The sequence below is a fragment of the Myotis myotis genome, unplaced genomic scaffold (assembly GCF_014108235.1).
Source record: "Myotis myotis isolate mMyoMyo1 unplaced genomic scaffold, mMyoMyo1.p scaffold_m19_p_4, whole genome shotgun sequence".
In the NCBI taxonomy this organism is placed as follows: domain Eukaryota; kingdom Metazoa; phylum Chordata; class Mammalia; order Chiroptera; family Vespertilionidae; genus Myotis; species Myotis myotis.
The window spans coordinates 37,857,840-37,880,001 of NW_023416346.1; the positions used below are offsets into that span (position 1 = coordinate 37,857,840).

The window sequence follows — 22,162 nt, forward strand, 5'->3', positions numbered from 1 at the left end:
TGAACTAACATAGGTGAAGGTGTTCAAAGCAAAGCAAAATTCACTTTCTTTTTGTGGAAAATTATCTCTGTACATGTGTATACATACTAGAAGGGGGAAGATGTTAAGATATGTGGCCTGTGGGTTACACAGGGTGCCTGCGGCGTTAATATATTTTAGAAATAATATATCAAAGAACTCAACTAACTCCAATTCTTAATCAAGTATTAATTTTTTTTTCTTTTTAAAGAGAAATCAGGCTTTTCTAGACTTTAAAGAATAAAGTCATTCTTTGGGAGGTCTAATTGTTTCAAGGCCACCCACACAAATCCACCAGAGGGAAATCTGGTCAGGACACTCGCGGCAGCTCCGGGTCACCTGTGTATGTCAACAGAAGGGATACCGTCTTCATCCCTGTCAAGCTCACACCCATTTCTCTTTGCTTCACGGGTTTTAAACTGGTTTTGCATACTGTTCTATAAGTCTGTCTCTGTTTATCTCTCCCCGGCCTTCCTCCCTCCCGTCCTTCTCCACACCCATCCTTTTAGTTCCCACACCCCTTTGCCTCAGTCCCACTCTCTATGCACCCCCAGGCAAAGCAGTGCTCTGAGTATCACATCACACAGAAGGAGCAAAAGTGAACACACAAACCAGCCTCAACTTACACTTGGTTACTCAACAGAACAAGAGTCAATGGTACTTGTCCTAGCTTTTCGGAAGAGAAAACAGGAACCCCATCGAACCAACCAAAACAAAGAAAAACCCCACAAAGAAAGAATATATTTTGTCTTTTTTACATTTTGTTGTATAAGCCATCCATTTTCAGCAAAATGATTTCTTTCTTTTGAAAAAAAAATGTGGAAGAAAATAGAAATTTACATGAGGTCGTTGGCCCAGGGCGTTAAATTTACAGATTATTTTTTTAAAGAGAAAAACACAAAAAAAGCTACCTCAGGTGTTTTTTGTTTGTTTTTTACCTCAGCACCTTGCTCTTGTGTTTTCCTTAGAGATTTTGTAAAACTGATAGGAGCATTTTTTAATTTTTTTAATAAAAATGAGTTGGAAAAAATACAATATCAGCTGCCAGCCCGGAGGTGACAGTCCAAGTGTGCACCACCCGCTGGGCGTCGCCTTCCGCCAGCCAGGAGCCCACGCGGCCTTCTTTTGGACAAACCTTGAAAACGTTTATTAAAAAAGAAAGATGACCAAGGGACACAGAGAAGATGTTGGAGATGTCATGAATCTCACTAGGGTACGTGCCATTAGGGCTTTTGCGCTAAAGGATGGACATGTACTGGTTTCTGTGAACAAGCCATTTTACCATCAGACTGCAATGCCAGTTTCCTCTACTGCAAACAGTGTTGTGACAAAAACAAAAACAAACAAACAAATATATCCAGCTAACAAGAAAAAAAGACTTATTGTAAAGCTATATTGATTAATAGAGTGTGGTATTAATGCAAAGACGATAAGTAAGCCAGTGGAGCAGAATAGAGAGCCCAGAAATTGACTGCTCTATATATGTACATTATATAACAAAGATGGCACTACACAGCAGTGAGGAAAAAATAGTCTTTTCAACAAATGATGCTGGTACAATTATCTAAATGCATTCTTTTAAAAAATGAACTTGGACCCTCTACATCATATCACACACAAAATCAATGCCAGGCGATTAAAATTCTAAATGTAAAAGACTAGCCCAGCCGGAATGGCTCAGTGATTGAACATTGACCTATGAACCAGGAGGTAGGGTTTGACTCCCAGTCAGGGCACATGCCCAGGTTGCAGGCTCGATCCCCAGTGTGGGGCATGCAGGAGGCAGCCAATCAATGATTATCTCTCATCATTACTGTTTCTATCTCTCTCTCCCTCTCCCTTCCTCTGTGAAATCACTAAAAATATCTTTAACAAAAAAAAATCTAAAAAATGATATCATATGACTCCCACCTATGACTTATGCACCAATCATTGAACTTATTCTACATTTCTCCTTTGCTCCCAATTTAAGTTGTATTTCTACTTTGTCAGAGAATGTTCTTCAACTTTTATCTTCATATTTGTTTTAGTCTTAGATTTATAATTAAACCTATTCAATTCTCATCTGTTCTTTTGCCAAAATTTTCTAATCTTCTCTTAATTGGATAAAACTTGATCTCTAGTGGAAACCTCAGCAAGAGTTCCTGAATACAAAATTTCTTGAATTCTAAAAATTTAAACCTAAAATCCTTGGCTCACACTTTTTACTTGCGTTTTAAAAAAAAATGTTTCCTCACACTTACTCTTTATAATCCTGTCATGTAATTTAATTCCACCTGATTTTCATTTCTTGTAGGTTACTTTTTTTTTAATTTAATTTTATTTTTGTCTGTAGACACAAAGGGTTTTTTCTTTATCATTAATATCTGTATTACTAAATCAGAGTTGACAGTGAATCTTCCTAGATGTACAATGGGCTCTTTAAATATGTAGAATCAGGTGCTCTTTTTTATGTATTCTTTTATTTTCAAAATGTTTAAAATTTTAATATTAAATATTAGTTCTGCATTATTTGCTTTTTCTTTTTTAGAGATTTCTGATATATTTTATCTATCAGTTTCCTCTTTACCTCTTTACCTTGTTTTGGTTCTCTTGGCTCTTTTTCATTTTCATTCGTTCCTTCCCTTACTGTATTTTTCGACCATATCCTTTCTCCCTTGGTTGCTTTGTCATTTAGTCTTCTGATATGAATTTGTCTTTTTCTTCAATTTCTTTCCTAAGTTCAGTCAGCACTCACTTTTCATTTTCACGTTTGTGTCTATTGTGAGTTTTTGAATTTCTGATTTATAGTATTCTTTCATATATGCAATTGCTTGTTTAATATATTATAATCCATGCTTTTCTCTGCTCTGTGGTTGTTTTTATTGGGGGTTTATTATTTTTATCAGCTGAAAAGTTTTGATTCTTGCTTTGTTTTCCTTATAGTAGTTTTGTGTGGATGTTGGGTTCCTTTTCCTAATCATTATATAAATGGTGCTGGAACTTTCTGGTTCAGCAGTAAGAGTTGATGTTATATGAAAAAAAGGGGTTTGGATGCTTTATTTGGTTTATTGGTTCAAGAGCACCCTCTTCTGTTGATACAATAAAGTACAATTTCATGCCCTGCCAGGTATGACTCAGTTGGTTGGAGCATTGTCCAGTGCACCAAAGGGTCGTGGGTTTGATTCCCCATCAGGGCATATACCCAGGTTGCAGGTTTGATTAATGTTTTTCCCTCTTTCTCTTTTCCTTTCCTCTCTCTCTCTCTCTCTCTCTCTCTCTCTCTCTCTCTCTCTCTCTCTCCCCCTCAAAAACAGTACTATTTAATAAGTGATATGTTTGAAGGGAGGATTCACTTGAATTTTTTATTTTGCAATGCTATTCTCCAATGGGTACTTCTCTCTTCCAAGTCACTGCCTTCTTCCTTCTCAAGTCTTTAGGTCTGTGCAGTTTTCAGGTCTCCTTTTTTTTTTTGACTCTTAGTGCTCTAATCCAACAGGTCTCAAAACTGTTATTAGTATTTACTTAGTCAGGGTTGGCCTTTTTCCTGAGTGTGAACTCTAAGTGATGGTATCATGTTTTACCTCTGCTGGTAACCTGCAGAAGCCGCCTCTTTTCCTCACAATTCCTACCTGACATTTCATATAAATAAGTAGTCCTTTCTGACTGGCTTCTTTCACTTAGCATGATGTATTCAAAGTTCATCTATATTGTAACAGGTATTGGCACTTCATTCCTTTTTATAGGCAAATAATATTCTGTTATATGGATATACCACAATTGTTTATCCATTATTCAGTTGTTAGACATATGGGTTGTTTCTACTTTTTGGCTATTAAAAACAGTGCTGCTATGAACATTCATGTACAAATTTTTATGAGAACATATGTTTTCTTTTTTTTATTGCTTAAAGTATTACAAAGGGTATTATATATGTGTCCTTTTTTCCCCCCCGCCCTTGACAGTCCCCTAGCCTCGCCCACCCCCCAGTGTCTTATGTCCATTGGTTATGCTTATATGCACGCATACAAGTCCTTCGGTTGATCTCTTACCCCCCTCCCTCCTGCCCCCCAACCCTCCCTGGCCTTCCCCATGCAGTTTGACAATCTGGTTGAGGCAGCTCTGCCTCTGTGTCTATCATTGTTCAAAAGTTTATAATGCTCTCTATTATCCATGAATGAGTGAGATCATGTGGTATTTTTCCTTCATTGACTGGCTTATTTCACTTAGCATAATGCTCTCCAGTTCCATCCATGCCTTTGCAAATGGTAAGAGTTCCTTCCTTTTTAGACCAGCATAGTATTCCATTGTGTAGATGTACCACAGTTTTCTAATCCATTCATCTACTGATGGGCACTTAGGCTGTTTCCAGATCTTAGCTATGGTGAATTGTGCTGCTATGAACATAGGGGTGCATATATCCTTTCCGATTGGTGTTTCTGGTTTCTTGGGATATATTCCTAGAAGTGGGATCACAGGGTCAAATGGGAGTTCCATTTTCAGTTTTTTGAGGAAACTCCATACTGTCTTCCATAGTGGCTGCACCAGTCTGCATTCCCACCAGCAGTGCACGAGTGTTCCCTTTTCTCCACATCCTCTCCAGCACTTGTCGTTTGTTGATTTGTTGATGATAGCCAGTCTGACAGGTGTGAGATGGTAGAGAACATATGTTTTCATTCCCCTTGTGTATATACCAAGAACTGAAATTCCTGGGGCATAAGGGAATTCTATAACATTTTGAGGAATGGTCAAGTTGTTTTCTAAACTGGCAATAAGTACCATTTTACATTTCCATTTCTCGACACCCTTGCCAAAACTTGTTATTGTCTATCTTTTTTACTATAGCCCTCTTAGTGTGAAGTAGTATCTCAACGTGGTTTTGGTTTGCAATTACCTAATGATTTGTGATGCTGACTCTCTTTTCATGCCCACATTGTCCATTTGCATATCTTCTTTGGAGAATGTCTATTCAAGCCCTTTGTCAATTTTTAAATTGGGCAACTTGTTTAAAGTATCTTTATGTATTCTGGATACAAGTACCTTGATAGAGAAAACATTTACAGATATTTTCATCCATGCTGTGGGTTGTCTTTTCACTCTCTTGATGATTTATGTCACTCAAAAAATTTAAATTTTTGCCGAAACCGGTTTGGCTCAGTGGATAGAGCGTCAGCCTGAGGACTGAAAGGTCCCAGGTTCGATTCCGGTCAAGGGCATGTACCTGGGTTGCAGGCACATCCCCAGTAGGAGATGTGCAGGAGGCAGCTGATCGATGTTTCTCTCTCATCGATGTTTCTAGCTCTCTATCTCTCTCCCTTCCTCTCTGTAAAAAATCAATAAAATATATTTTAAAAAAAATTTAAATTTTTATGAAATCCAAGTTATTTATTTTTCTTTTATCATTTGAGCTTTTAAAAAATTCTCACTATATATATAGTGTTGTTGTTGTTGTTCTTAGAAAGAGAGGAAGGGGGAAAGAGGAAAACATCAATGTGAGAGAAACATCGATTGGTTTACCCCCATATACACCTTATCTGGGATTAAACCCACACCCTAGGTATGTATCCTGATTGGGAGTCGAACCTGCAACCTTTTGGTGTATGGGATGATGCTCCAACAGACTGAACCACCTGGTCAGGGCATTAAAGAAACCATTGCCTCACCCTAGCCGGTTTGGCTCAGTGGATAGAGTTTTGGCCTGCAGACTGAAGGGTCCCTATTTTGATTCCGGTCGAGAGCTCATGCCTGGGTTGTGGGCTCAATCCCCAGTGTGGGGCATGCAGGAGGCAGCCAATTGATGGTTCTCTCTCATTGTTGTAGAAGTCTGGAGAAAGACCAAGCCACGCTTAAAGAAAGGGAGTTACATTTTATTATTAAATTCTGTGCACTCCCAGAGAAAAATGTGTCTTTCAAATTCTGGGCCCCCCAACATGGAGGAAACTCTATTTATACTTTTTCCAGTCCTTGTCTCCCAAATTTGAAATGAGACTTCGGGGCCTTCTGAGAAAGAAGGCCTGTGTGCTGGGAAGGGGCCATGAGACCATATCTCAAGGCCTGGCCTGGTGTCAGCACTGACTACTCTGTCTGGGGCATAGTTTACGGCCTCTCTGGAATGCGAGTAGTCTTATTTTCCTTATTATTTAAGCAAGCAAGCCTTTACAGAAGCCAGAATAGCAGGGTTAAAATTTCAAACAGAAGTTTTTATATAAGATGGTTGCTTCATCATCATTGATGTTTCCATCTCTCTCTTCCTCTCCCTTCCTCTCTGAAATCAATTAAAAAAAAGAAACCATTGCCTAACTCAAGGTCACAAAGATTTACTTCTGTAATATTTCAATAATTTATTTTTGAATATTAATTCTTTACCCAGTAACCTTGCTAAATAAACTCTTTAATTAATTATATTAATTAACTATTTTCCTTTTGGTCTTCTATGCATGTGGATATATAATCTATAAATAATGACAGTTTTAATGTTTTTCTTCCAATCTTTAAATCTTTTGTTTCTTATTGTTTCTTTCTGCCCAGTATAATGTTGAATAGAAATAGTGACAATGGAGCCCGGCCAGCATGGCTCTAACCTATGAACCAGGAGGTCATGGTTCGATTCCCGGTCAGGGCATATACCCAGTTGTGGGCTTGATCCACAGTGGGTGACGTGCAGGAGGCAGCTGATCAATGATTCTCTCTCATCATTGATGTTTCTCTCTCTCTTTCCCTCTCTCTTCCTCTCTGAAATCAATAAAAATATATTTTGAAAAAAGAAATAGTGAGAGTGGATATCATTGTCTGATCCTGATCTATAAAAAGCTTTCAATATTTCTCATTTAAGTTTGATGCTTGTTGTTGAAGGTTTTTTTTTTTGTTGTTGTTTTTATTTTATTTATTTATTTTGTTGTTGTTGTTGTTAAGATTAAGGAAGTTTCGGCCCTGGCCAAGTAGCTCAGTTGGTTAAAGTGTTGTTCCGATACACCAAGGTTTCAAGTTTGATCCCCGGCCAGGGCACATACAAGAATCAATCAATGAATGCATAAATAAGTGGAACAACAAATCAATCTCTCTCTCTCTTTCTCTCTCTCTCTCTCTCTCTCTCTCTCCCTTCTTTTCTCTCTAAAATCTCAATAAAAAATTAAGATTAAGGAAGTTCCATTCTATGTATTACTTTATAAGATTAAAGAAGTTCCATTCTATTAATGTTTGCTAAGATTTTCTTCCCCCCAATCCCCAGTTTTATTGACAAATAATCAACATACATCACTGTATAAGTTTAAGGCATAAAGCATAATTATTTTATTTCTATATACTGTGAAATGATTACCATAAGAGGTTTAACTAACAAGTATCTTCTCATATAAATATAATAAAAGAAAGAAAAAGAGGGAAAAAGTTTTCTCTTTGTGATGAGAACTCTTAGGACTTACTCTCCTAACTTTCCTGTATATCATACATTAGTGACAGCTATAGTTATCATGTTGCATGTTACATTCCCAGTACTTATTTATACCTTTTGACCACATTCCTCCAATTCTCCCTCCCCCCACTCCAGTTTTTCTTTATCATGAAATTTATCAAATGTTTTTTTCTACATCTACTGATATGATCATATAATTATTCTTCTTTCATCAGTTAATGTGACAAATTACATCGATTGATTTGTAAAATCTAAGTCAAGCATACATTATTGGGATAACCTAATTTACTCATTACTCCTTTTTTATATTGCAGGATTCAATTTGCTAATATTTGTCAAAGATTTTGCAACAGTGTTCATGATACAGATTAACCTATAGCTTTTATTTCTTGAACTACCTTTTTGGGGGATTTGGTATCAAGATTATGCTAGATTCATAAAACAAATTGGGAAAGGCATTCCCCATAACTATTGTCTGGAAGATTTTGCATAAATTGCAATGTATTCTTCACTGAATATGTGGTAGAAATCACTTGTGATGACACTGAGGCCTGAAGTTTATGGGAAGCTTTCTTCTTCTTCTTCTTCTTTTTTTTTTTTTAAAAAAAATACTGATTTGATTTCTTTAATATTTATAGACTCATTTATCTATTTTTTTCTTAAATTACTTCCAGCAAGTTATTTTTACTGTAAGAAATTATCAATTTCTCCCAAAACTTTAACTTCATTGGCATAAAGTTCTTTATCATATTATATATTTTTTAAGATACATTTTTGTTGATTTCAGAGAGGAAGAGAGAGGGAGAGAGAGATAGAAACATCAATGATGAGAGAGAATCATTGTTCGGCTGCCTCCTGCATGGCCCCCACTGGGGATCGAGCCTGCAACCTGGGTATGTGCCCCAACCAGAAATTGAACCGTGACCTCCTGGTTCATAGGTTGACACTCAACCACAGGCCAAGCCTACACAATTTTTTAATATATTATTTATTGGGCACTTGTAATGTGCAAAGCACTGTTTAAGATGCTAGACAGAAAAAATAAACCAAGTCCCTGTTTTCATGGAGCTTACAATCTAATGGCAGAGGAAAACAATATTTTTAAAAAACAAATAAATATATAATATGACAAATGGAGACAAGTGCTATAAAGAAACTAAAGCTGTACTCACTTTGGCAGCACATATACTAAAATCAGAATAATATAGAGAAGATTAGCATGCACAAGGATGACACACAAGTTCATGAAATGTTCCATATTAAAAGAAAAAGAAAAAAATAAATCTGCATAAATGATAGAGAATAAAGGAAGAGGAATACTATTTTAATTTATTTTGGTTTTTTCTTTAACAATAACATTTATTTATTTATTTATTTGTTTATTTATTTATGAATGCTATTTTATACTAAGTTGATGGTCAGGGAAGGCCTTTCTGACAGATGAAACTTGAGCAGAAACTTAAAGCAAGTGAATGAACCAGCCATGTGAATATCAGGGAAAGAAGACTGTGGACATTAAGTACAACTCCCAAGCATAATTGCCTTGCTTGATGAACAGCAAAGAAGCTAGTGTGACTGAAATGTAGGTGATAAGATCTGGACGGTAACCAGGGGCCAGGTTATATGTCATTATAGATCATGGGAAGGTCTTTGAATTTTATTCTGAGTGGGTTTAAAAAGGCAAAGGGAGGAAAATGGGGGCCATCTGTAATACTCTAAATAAATAAACGGCAGTGGGAGGTTTAAAACAAAGTGTCATATCTGATTTCTTCTTTTAAATGACCGTTATCATTTCTATAAAGAGAATAAGGAGGCAGTGGTGTAAACCGAGAAACCAGTTGAGTCCATGGGATAGATGATAGATTGAGCCAGGGTAGTGAGGGTGTTGTGTGCTCAGAACACAAAGAAATGAGCTAGGGCTCTTGCCAATCTAGAGGTGTTTCTTAAGTGAGGGTGTTTCTCAGATGAGAAAATGAGTTAGTGACCTGAAAGCCTAGACCCCTGGATCATCTCTCTCTCTCTCTCTCTCTCTCTCTCATAGGCACCCAAACACACACCACTGGGATCCCACTATAGTCTTTCCTCCAAGGATTATTTGCCCATCCCAGGTAACAGCTGATAGCAAACAGTGCTTATGGGTGGACACTGGGAACTGAAGAGCTGGAGCTGAGTACCAGCCAAAGGGGAACTCTTGGTGCAACAAAGACTCTCTTCTGGAGAGCGAACTCAGAGGACTGCACTCTGAAAATGAGAAACAAAAAATCCTCAAGTTTTAGTTTTAGACTGCTAATGCCTTCAGGTGAGCCCTGAGGCAAGATTTGAGAGAGGCAAGAAACCAAGAGAGGTTAGCAAAGCAAGCATGGACTTTGGAAGACAATGATGTGCCAATACTGGTTCATTGATTGTAACAAATGTGTACCACTCTGTGTGCATGTTTTGGGGGAGGAGGTATAGATAATTCTATATTTTCTGTACAGTTTTGCTGTGAACCTAAAAAGTCTCTTTAAAAATAGTCTATTTTTAAAAATATATATATTTTATTGATTTTTTACAGAGAGGAAGGGAGAGGGATAGAGAGTTAGAAACATCGATCAGCTGCCTCCCGCACACCTCCTACTAAGGATGTGCTGGCAACCAAGGTATATGCCCTTGACCGGAATCGAACCCAGGACCCCTCAGTCCGCAGGCCAACACTCTATCCACTGAGCCAAACATGTTAGGGCAAAAAATAGTCTATTTTTAAGAGAAAGAGTGAGATGCATAGAGGATTTTGTGAGAGGGGCTAATATGCATTTAATGAAAGTTCAGAAGGAAGAGAAAAAAAAAGGTGAGAAGGAATACTTAAAGAGATAAAGACTGAAAATTTCTTAAGACTGATTAAAGAAATCAATCTACTAATTTAAGAAGCCCAATGAAGCTCATGCAGGAAAAAGAAATTTATGCCTGTGAGGACAAAAGGGGCCACATGATAATCTGACAAGCTCAGGGGAGGCCTTCATGGCAGTTTTGGAGACCTAAAGTAACCACAAAGGATGGTCTGAAATTAAATGTTAACTAAAGGCAGTTATGGTGGGCAGTTACGTCTTAGGCCAGTATCTTCACTGACAAGGTCAACCTTTACCTTAACTGAGCCTATCTGTCTTTTTGCATCTATGATAACATACCCTTGAAATGTCTGGGTAACTTGTGACTTCCCTGTATCTGGAGCCCCTGGGGCACAACCAGGTGTGCTGGGTCCCAGGACAGATACCACAAATTCCTTCATCATCATGTTAATTGTTCCTGTACCCACCTAAGTATGTGTCCATCATTTTACTTTTTATCCTATCACAGAGGTTTCCCCCGCATCACTCAATCCCACCTCCTTAATCTATCACCAATGAATTTCATGTAACCCACCTATGTTCCTCCTTTGATTGGAATGTATAAATACGGATGTAACCCTGTCATTCTCCGGAGCACTATCTCAATTCGTTGGGGTTCTGCTTCCCAGCATATGTTGACAGTTTGGCTCAAATAAACTTACAAAAATTCTTTATAGGTTTCAATGGTTTTTACGTTAACACCTGATATATTAGAGTGAAACTTCAGAAAGTCAAATCAAAGAGAAAAATCTTAAAAGCAGCCAGAAAAGCAAGAAACAGGCCAAAACCAAGTTACTTGAGCTAAGCCATGTCACCAAACCAAAACTTAATAACTAGCCTAATTGCAGTTTCAAACTCTCCCAGGACAGGAATTTTTAAACCAATCAGTCTGGAATTTCCGGTCAGCGCTAGTGAGGTAATCTGCCTGATAAAGCCCTCTTCCTTCCCCTAAGCCCACCCTAAAGGAAGGTGTCTTTGCCTGAAATAACCCACTCTTTTAACTTCTTAGTCCCAACCTCTTTCTGCCTATAAAAGTCTCCCATTTTGTGGAACCTATCACAGCGCCCATCTAGTTGCTAGATGGGATGCTGCCTGATTCGTGAATTGCTTAATAAAGGCAATTAGATCTTCAAATTTACTTGATTGAATTTTGTTCTTTAACACCCTAAAAGAAACAATAATTAGAATGATAATTGAATTCTCACATTCAACTTTAGGAGCCAGAAGACAGTGAAAGATCCTCAAAATGCTAAAAAGAAGTAACCGACAACTTAGAGTTCTATACGGATGAAAACATATTTCAATAAAGAAAGTAAAATGAAGACATTTTCAGATCAACAAAACCTGAAAGAATTTATTATCAGCAGATTCCTACTAAAGGAAATTTTAAAACACTATTCTTCAGGTAGAAGAAAAATGATCCCAGACAGAAACTTAAAAATATAGCAAGGAATGTAGAGCAAAGAAAGTGGTAAATATATGGGTACTAAATAAACACCAGATAAAATAGCAATAATCAATCTTGTAAAATATGACAAAGTTTCAATTTTTCAAGATAAAAAGTTCTAGATATCTGTTGTATAACAATGTGAATATAATTAAAACTACTGAACTGTACATATAAAATGGTTAAGATAGTAAAATAATGTTACATGCTTTTACTACCAAAAAAATCAATGACAATACCACATAAGTTGGGAGGAAGTTAAATGGAGTTAACTTTTCTAAGGTTTGGCATTGTATGAGAGGAGAAAGGTAAAGATTAATATTAGACTTTGATAAGTTAAGATGTATGTTGTAATTTCTAACCATGAAAAGAATTTTTAAAAAATTGTATAACCTTGAAACTGATAGGAAAGGAGAATGAATGATTTTTTTTCTAGCCTGCATGTCCATAGCATTTTTTTTGTTCGTTTGTTTGTTTTTGTTTTGTTAACCCTCCCTGAGGATACTTTCCCTTGATTTTTAGGGAGAGTAGAAGAGAGAGGGAAAGATAGAAACATCAATGTGAGAGAAACACATCAATTGGTTACCTCCTGCATGAGCCCTAACATCTGTTAGAAAAGGATATAGAAAGCTTCAAAGTTTAAAAATATGGGAAAGCACAACTGGCGTGGCTACATGGTTGAACATCGACCTATGAACCAGGAGGTCAAGGTGTAATTCCTGGTCAAGATACATGCCTGGGTTGTGGGCTCAATCCCTAGTGGGAGCATGCAGGAGAGTCAATGATTCTCTCTCATCATTGATGTTTCTATCTCTCTCTCTCCCTCTCCCTTCCTCTTTAAAATCAATACAAATATATTTTTAAAAATTAATTCAGTTTATTAAATCTTCCACCTTTTTGTGTGTGTACAATTTGCAAAATTGTTTGCAAGTGGAGTATATGTACACAAATCTGCAAAGAGGGGACATTTAAGATACATTAAATGATACATCAGGAAGCAAGTAGCATTCAAAGGACTGTCTTTTATTGTGAGGCCTTTAAATCCCTCATATTTTAAAATTAAACTTTCAATGCCAGCCTTCATTCCACTACCCTGTAAACAAGGAAGGAATTTTTAATGAACTGAAGTTAAGAAAGGCCTGCTCCTAATAGAAAACAGGAAAAGAACATTCTGTTAGTTAAAGGTTTCATTGTCCCCCAAGATCAGGAGCAGTATCTTGGGAAGGGTCTGGTTGGGACCTCAGACAGGATGTGTGGACAAGCAGTGGCACGCCTGAGTGTGAGCTTCAGTGGACCCAGAGTGCTTCCAATGCTCAACTCACTGAGATTTCCTGCCAGTTTCCACATTGGCGTGACTGGGTGTAGTTCAAACAGGAAAAGCCTCTTGTAGGTCAAATCTTCTAGAGCTTTGTGATAACATTTAATAACAGCTGGTGGGATATAGTCCACATGTTGCATTATGGAATTTCTATAAGTGACGGCTAAAATATATGGGATCCAATTGTTCTGTAGTACTATGTTTTAGCTACATTAGATTTAAGATAATAGATCCATATACTGCCCTGGAGGTTCAGCAGAGTAGTTGTTCAGAAACTTTGACCTCAATGGCAGAAATAAAAGAAACTGCACTGTAAGATGATAATGATGATAATGATGATGATGAAGAAGCTGCATTGTCCAGCATGCTGACCACTAGCCACATGTGGCTACTGAGCACCTGAAATGTGGCTGCTAATCCAATCGGAAATGTGCTGGAAGTGTAAATACACACAAGGTGTCAATGATTTGTTGTGAAATATCTCATAATCATCATACTGATTAATATTGATATATTTTGAATATGTTAGAGCAACTATATTAAAATTTATTTGACCTATTTAACTTTTTAAAATGTGGTTACTTAGGGCATTAAAAATTATACACTTAGCTCACATTCTGTATCTATTGGACAGTGCTGTATTAGATATTTACTACAGAGTTTTCCAAATTCCTATTCTTTTGACTCATTCCAAGTTTTAACCAGTACAGGAATAATGATAAACCTATCCTTATGGTCTGCCATGGCTTTCACAGTATAAGGTCAATAATGTGTTCATTTTCAGTTCTCCATAATCTTTTGGTTAAGAAGGAGGTTGTGCAGAGGTGTCCTGTGTCTATCTACACTAGAAAATTTACATCAAGCAGTCAAACTCACGCCTGTGGGCCGCATGCGGCCACAACAAAAATTTTTGCAGCCCAGCCAACATAACAGTATGTAAGAAATGTTTTAATAAAAAATTCATAGCTTAATTTTTATTATATCCTGTTATATAATTATTAATAACAAACTACAACGTTCACTAATGACTGATTACTATAATCGTGTTGCATTCATTTCCCTTATGCGCCATATGCGCAGGTGCACCATTTCTCTCCACTAACACTAGCAGTGAATATTTTAGCAGCCGATTGCCCCGTCATTAGTCTTGGACTGACCTGTTTGGTGTGTGCAACAGGAAATATTTTGCTTTCACAGAACAAGAAAAATAGGTTTATTTGCATTATACCTATTAATTTGTGTACTTATTCAGTGTCTGGTAAGTTAATGTTCAAGAAAAAATATTAAGTTTTATTAAAATGTTCTATTTTATGTTAATGATTACTCATTTATTTCAGCCCTTTGTCTTCAGCATGTCTCTATTGAAATAAATCTGTTTCTATGTAAATTGAAGCTTTTGGGGTTTTTTTGTGGCCCACATAAACTTAAACCTTGTTTACTTGGCCGTGTTAGCCTTTGAGTTTGACATGCTTGCTTTACATCCATGGAGGAGCTCATGATGGGAAGGACACAAGCAAGGGCAACAACAAAACCCTCAGTAAATTATCCTGCACCGGGAGTCTTTTCTGTTGACCGATCCTGCAAAAGCGAACCTTCTAGCTGTGCATTCAGCTGAGGTCCTGGGCTATGTACCTTCGAGTACCACCCGATCACTCGGCTGGACGAGTGGTGCAGGAGTACCAGTGGATTGTAAGCAGAGGTAGGAGCGGCTTCAGAAGGGAGCACGCATCACGAGCTGAGCCCGGCAGGGGAGGAGGAGGAGACAGCATCCGGGGTGGCTACGCAGGAAGGTGGGGCCCAGTGGCAGCTTCCCCCAGCCCGGAAAGCCTTAGTTCGCTGGCTCCAAGGATTTGCCGCTTATCCATTTGCCGCTTATCCTCAACGGAGCTGATCCCACTGAGCCTCCCAGCTGCCCCCACCGTCCCCTTCCCTCCTCTTCCAGTGACCGGGTCTACAGCGCTCCACACAAGGAGCGCAGCTCCCACCCTCCCGGGGCTAGGCCTGCGCGATCACCTCCCGAAGCCTGTTTTTTTTTTTTTTTAAAGGACCAGTAAAATAGAAACTCCTGGCTAACCAGACTAAGATAGGAAAGAAGAATAGGAGGACGGTAGGGAGGAAAGGGGATAAAATATTAGTAATGGCAAAGCAGATAAAAACACAGATATATAAGATGTTAAAAGACTTTTAAGACAATATCGTGTGCAACAAATGTGAATATATAGAAGGAATCATTAATTTCCTGGCAAACTATAAACTACCAAAATTGACCCAAGAAAACCTGAAGAGAGCAATAACAATAGAAGAGAATTGAAAGTCAGCAAGTCCACTTATTTTGGCAACTAAATTCTAGTTAACTTTTACCAAACATAATTTTAATATTATCTGGTTTTTGAAAATATCTGCAGTGAAAGACCAGTTTTTTAAAATTTACAATTTACAATTATTGTGGATATATGATTTTGTAAAATTCAATAAAATAATTAGAAAAAGCAAAATAATGAACAAATGCAAGCTCAATTTTTAAAATTTAAGATTCATCAGAAATAAATTACATATCATTAAATATAATTTAAAACAAATTTAACATAGGGACAAAAATAATTACAAAAACTGACTGCATTATTCATCGATGAGTCCACTCCACTGATCACTCTTTAGATGTTATAACGATGTCAAGGTTTCTGAACACGCTCAATATCTGTACTTATCTCATTATGATTCAGTAATAAACAGTTCAGGGACTGGCATCAGTTCTCAGACCAAAAGAAAAGATGGAAAGATCCCAAAATCATTTTGCAAAGCCAGCATATCATTCCATATGATAATATGATTTTAATATTTTTATTGATTTTAGGGAGAGAGAGATAGAGATTTCTTGTCCCACTTATGTATGCATTCATTTGTTGATTCCTAACCAGGGATCAAACCCCAAACCTTGACATATCAGGACAATGCTCTAACCAACTGAGGACCCTGCCAGGGCTGGTAATATGATTTTTTAAATATGATAATATTTGAACAAAATATACACATAGAAATTCCAAATAAAATGTTAGTAAACTGAATTTAGCAGTGTGGCAAAAGAATAACACACCATGACCAAGTAGGGTTTATTTCAGAAACGCAAAAATAATTCAACATTAGGAAGTCTATCAACATAATTCATGACATGAAACAAGGAGAAAACTCATAGTGTTATGCCAATAGAAACTGAGAAGTTATTTAAAAATTCAGCAGCCATTCCTAATATTCAAAGTAAAATGGAAATTAAAAAGAAATTACTTTAATATGATAAACATTGGCTATCAAAAGTCAATAGCAATCATTATTCTAAATGATAAAATAGTAAGGTCATTTTCATTAAATTCAAAAAATGAAAGAATTGCTATCACCACTATTCAACATAGTTTTAAAGGACCATTTGTATTATGGTTTTTTAAAACTGTATCCTTATATTCTTTTCCCATGTTCTACTGGGTTTTTGTTCATTTTCTTACTGATTTTTATTATAACTGCTTATATATTATGGAAATTGATCCTTTGTGATATTAGTTACAAGTATATTTTACCAGATATGAAAACCCCATAAAATCACCATAATCAAAACAGTATGGTATCTGTAGAGGAATAAAAAATAGATCAGTGAAATATAATTGTCCAGATATGCATAGTAAATCCAAATATGGATAGTATTGGAGACCTAAAGTAACCACAAAGGATGGTTAAACTGTGTGATTTAAGCACAATTGGCTATCTACATGAAAGAAAATGGAGCCATGTCCCTATATGATGCCATATCAAAAATGAAATCTAAATGGATAAACAATTTTTAAAATAAACTTAAACAATTTCAGATTTACAGAAAAATTGCAAAGATAGTAAGTATAAAGTTCCCATATACCTCACACCCAGTTTCTTTTATTAACATCTTATTTAGTATAGATGGTACATTTGTCATAATTTGTTCACAATTAATGAAGCAATATTAATACTTTTTTATTAACTAAAGTTCATACTTTATTCATATTTCATTACTTTTATCCCAATGTTATTTAGATTTTATTACTTTTATCACAATGTCCTTTTTTCTGTTAATCCTTACCTGAGGATATTTTTCCATTGATTTTTAGAAAGAGTGGAAGGGAAGGGAAGAGACAGAGAGAAACATCTATGTGGGAGAGACACATCAACTGGTTGCCTCTTGCACATGGGGATTGAGCCTGCAACTGAGGGATGCACCCTTGACTGAAATCGAAACTGGGACCCTTCAGTCCATGGACTGATACTCTATCCACTGAGCCAAACCAGCTAGGCCTCCAATGTCCTTTTTATGTTCCAGGGTCCCATCCAGGAAACCTCATTACATTTAGTAGTCATATCTCATTGGGATACTCTTGATTGTGACAATTTCTCAAACTTACTTTGTTTTTGATTACCTTGACAGTTTTGAGAAGTACTGATCAGGTATTTTGTAGAATGCTCCTCAATGGGGGTTTGTTTTGTCATCGTTAGACTGGTGTAATGGGTTTTGGGGAAGAAGATCACAAAGATAGCAGGCCATTTCATCACATATCAAGAGCACATATTATCATCATAGCTTATTACTGTTGATATTAACCTTGAGCACTTGTTTGAGGTCGTGTTTGTCAGGTTTCTCTACTGAAAAATTATCACTCCCCCCACTCTTTCCATACTGTACTCTTTGGAAGGACATCACAATGCATAGTCCACACGTAAGTAATGGGGAGTTATTATGCACCTCCTCAAGGGCAGAATGTATACAGAAGTTGTTTGGAATGCTTCTGAATAGGAGTTTTGTATTTTCTCCCCCATTTATTTATTTAATCATTTATTTGTAAGAGTATTAATGCATAGATACCTATTTTATATTTAGGGTTATAATTTAACACTACTTTATTTCTTTTGTTATTTACCTTGTTTCTGCTTTGGCTATTGGGAGTTCTTTCAGTTTGGCCCCTCTGTCCCTTTGACATACCTTCACCATTGTGGATTATTTTTTTTAGACATTCTTGCTTTGGAGCACTACAACGTACTCTGCACTCATCTTGTACATTTCCAGCCCAGGTTTAAAATCAGCCATTTCTCTAAGGATCCCTGGTTCCTTTTATTTGGGGAATTGTATCAGAAACCAAGATCTGAGTCAAAGGTATGCTCATTGCTGCTAGTGTGTCATTGCTTCTAGGCCCTCTCAATTGATAGAGCAGACATATATATATGTGTGGGTATATAACAAGAGTATATACACATGTTTATAAATATTTCATATGTGATTATCCATATTATGTTAAACTAAACATGAGTTTATAATGATGTCTCCAGATCTAATCTATTATCACATGAGTCATTCTAGCTTCCTCCCACCTTATTTATCTGCAATGCTGGATGAACAATTTTACCATAAGAAATGAAAAATACTTGAAGAACATTTGGAGAACATTTATTGAGGTTTAGGAGAACATTTTTGAGGTCAGGAAAAACTTTGTAAATGAGACACAAAATCCAAAAGCCAATATAAAATAGACATAATTGACTATGTAGATTTTTAAAGTTTGTATGTCCCCAAAGAACATAAATAAACAAAGTCAAATTACACATGCTATATTTAGAAAAGGATTTGCAACACATACAATACATATAGGGAAATATTTCTAACACACAGTTTCTATAAGATAAAAATCTAATTGAAAAAATGGGGAAAATATAAATAAACAATTCATGAAGAGAAAATCTAAATGGCTAATGAATAAAAAGATGTTCTATCTTCCTAGCAGTGATCTGATATTGTTTCCATCCTTAACATTTAAAAGTTAAAGGATAGCTCGGCCGGTGTTGTTCAATGGTTAAGCATCGACCCATGAACCAAGAAGTCCCCAGTTCAATTCCTGATCAGTGTACATGCCTGGGTTGCAGGCTCAATCCCCAGTAGGGGGTGTGCTGGAGGCAGCCAATCAATGATTCTTTCTCATCATTGATGTTTCTATCCCTCTTTCCCTCTTCCTTCCTCTCTGAAATCAATAAAAATATATTTTTAAGAAGAAAAATAAATTAGTACAGATACACACAGATTGAGGGGCAACTATGCAAGCCAAGGAGAGAGGCCGATGAAGAAGCTGACCCTGCTGACAACTTGAGCTTGCACTTGTAGCCTCTAGAATTGTGAGAAAACAAATTTCTGTGATTTAAGGTACTAAGCCTGTGATATTTTGTTATGTCAGCCCTACCAACTAATCCAGCTTCTCATGTATATTGTTCCTAGGAATGGTATACTTTATTAGCTATCTCTACAGACACCTATAGGTCAAATCCCCATATTTGCCATTCCAGACTTGCTGTCCATTATGGTTAGTACACTCACCTTAACTCTGACAGTTAACTGCTGCCACCTGGCCTCTGCAATTCTAGAATCCTACCATCACCATTGGTACCAAAGAGCCTAATTACGTAGCAGTCTCCCCTATCTTGAAACCTGACAGCCACCATGGAGCTTTTCAACATGCTAGTAACACATTTCTTGTTACCTTAATAAGAGACGTGTCCTCTGGGCCCTCCCAGGGAATATTGTCAACTGGTGTGTTTTCTGATCCTACATAAAAAAGCCATTCTAGTTTGCCCACCTCTCTAGAATTTTTTGACCATTTTCTCAGTCCTCTGTCAAGGCAGTTCCAACAATTCCACTTCATTTACTAAATAGGCTTTGTTGTTTCCAAGTTTCAAGGAGCCATTCCAGCAGCATACTAGGACTGGCTCCAGTGTCCTTGCCAGGATGTTAAATCCTGAGTCATAGGAGAGTGTTCCAATACCATGGTTCTTGCCCTCATGGGATATAGAGTCAACTAAGGGAGAAAATCATACAATAAGTGTATAATTACAAGCTGTGAGAAGTGCTAGCAAGGTATGGCAGACACTATTGTTCAGCTAACCCAGCTCCCACTTCCAATTCCATTTACTCCAGCCTCCTTCCAGCTAGAATTTTGGCCAGTGAGAAAAAAGGGGGCTGTGGCAGGCAAATCATGCCCCTCCCCCACATCCTAATGCCCAGGATTTGTAAATGCATTACATTGCACGGCAAAGGGGAATTAAGGTTGCAGATGCAACTAGGCTTGCTAACCAGTTAACCTTAAAATAGGGAGCATATCCTGGATTATCCATGTGGGCCCAGTGTAATCATAAGGATCCTTGAATGTGGCAGATGGAGGGGGTAAAGATGAGATGAGGTGTGATGACAAAAGCAGAAGCCAGAGTGATGTGATTGCTGGCTGTGAGGATGGAAGGAAGCCATAAGCCAAGGAATATGGGCAGCCTCTAAAAGCTGGAAAAAGCAAGGACACTAATACTGCCTGAGAGCCTCCAGAAGGACTGCAACTCTGCCAACACTGCTTTTAGCTGAGTGAGACCCATTTCAGACTATGACTTCCAAAACTGCAAGATAATAAAGTTGTGTTGTTTTTAAGCCACTAAATTTGCAGAGATTTGTTAGAGGGGTCATAGGAAACTAATGGATGGGTTCTTGGGAAAAACTTTTGCTTTCCTGACACAGGTGTCATCCTTTCTTCTTCTTGCCTTGCATTTGAACCTGTAAAAGTCATGTAGTGACATTGAGGGAAAGGCCAAGAGAACTGTGAGGTCATCAGCTCTGACATCATTGAGCTATTGAACAAACCCCAGCCTCCTAGTTCTGTGAGAAAAAGAAACCCATAGGCCCATATTTTAAAGCCCCTGTAGTTAGATATTCTGTTACATGCAGGAAAAAAAAGCATCCTTGAGTGAGAAGAAGTTAAAAATCTAAGGGGTCATGAGAGAATGTCACAGGCACCTTATCTGATCATGAAAGGTATGTATAGTGGATTTTCCTTCTTTTTCTTTTTCCTTTTTCGCTGTCCAACTTCCAATTCCCCTTTCCACTTAGGGAAAAATCCCCAGTGTGTACAGCATTAGTGAACTTCAGAACAAAACCTCCCACTTCAAAGTTTAAAGGAAGATATTTCCTGTCTCCCTGTCCTTTGGCAGCCAGTGCACAGGTACATGCTCACCATTGTATTTTCAGCATATAACACACACATAACATGTAGTAGCAGCTCAGTAAATTTTCAGTGGATAAAGGAATGCATGAACAAGGATACAGACACATAGATCTGCACAGACACACATATGAAAAAGCATACTCACTACTGCATTCTTTTGAGTCATAGCTAAGAACTGGAAACAATCTAAGTCTTCATCTAGAGCAAGCATGTCAAACTCACAGCCGGTGGGCTGCATGCCAGTTTAACATGCTTGATCTATAGGAAAGTGGTTATACAAGTAATTGATTAAAAAAACCCAAACAGATTCTTGGTACATTCCAATAGTAGAATATTCAGCCTTTATAAACATTGAGGCCAATCTTCAATGTAGTGACATGAAAGAATGTTCATGATTTGTCATTCAGGGAAACTGCAAGTTGCAGAACAATATGACCCTATTCATGTGATAGAGAATAAACTGAAGCTGATTGTCCTGGGGAAGGAAGAGCATGGAGAACCAGAAAGAACAAGGGTCAAATTCTTAACTTTGAATGTTCCAGGAACACACACCCAGCACATTCCTGCATCATGGTCTGAGCATTGATTGTGATTCCTGCCTAGAATACTCGACCCTCACATATTAACATATTAATATGAATTATTAATATTAAGATGTTAATATGAATTATTAACATATTAATACCTTGCTCTCTCTTCTCATTAAGGTCTCTGTCCAAGGTTACATTCTTATATAGGCCTTGACTACTCTATCTTTTTTTAAAAAGATGCTCTCTTTTTAAAAAAAAATGTTTTTATTGATTTTAGAGAGAGAGGAAGGGAGAGGGAGAGAGAGATAGATACATCAATGTTGAGAGAGAATCATTGATCGGCTGCCTCCTGCATGCCCCACACTAGGGATTGAGTCCACAACCTGGGCATGTGCCCCGACCGGGAATCGAACCATAACTTCCAGGTTCATAGGTCAACACTCAACCACTGAGCAACACAAGCCGGGCTAAACTTTCTTTTTAAAGAGAGAGAAACATTGATCAGCTGCCTCCTGGATGTGCCCTGAAAATTGAATCCACAACCTGGGTATGT

General features: G+C 37.3%; 1 pseudogene; it reads left to right on the plus strand.

The window, feature by feature from the left end:
- Positions 1-8,572: 8,572 nt before the first annotated feature.
- On the plus strand, positions 8,573-8,672 carry LOC118654833 (annotated as a pseudogene).
- Positions 8,673-22,162: the final 13,490 nt, after the last annotated feature.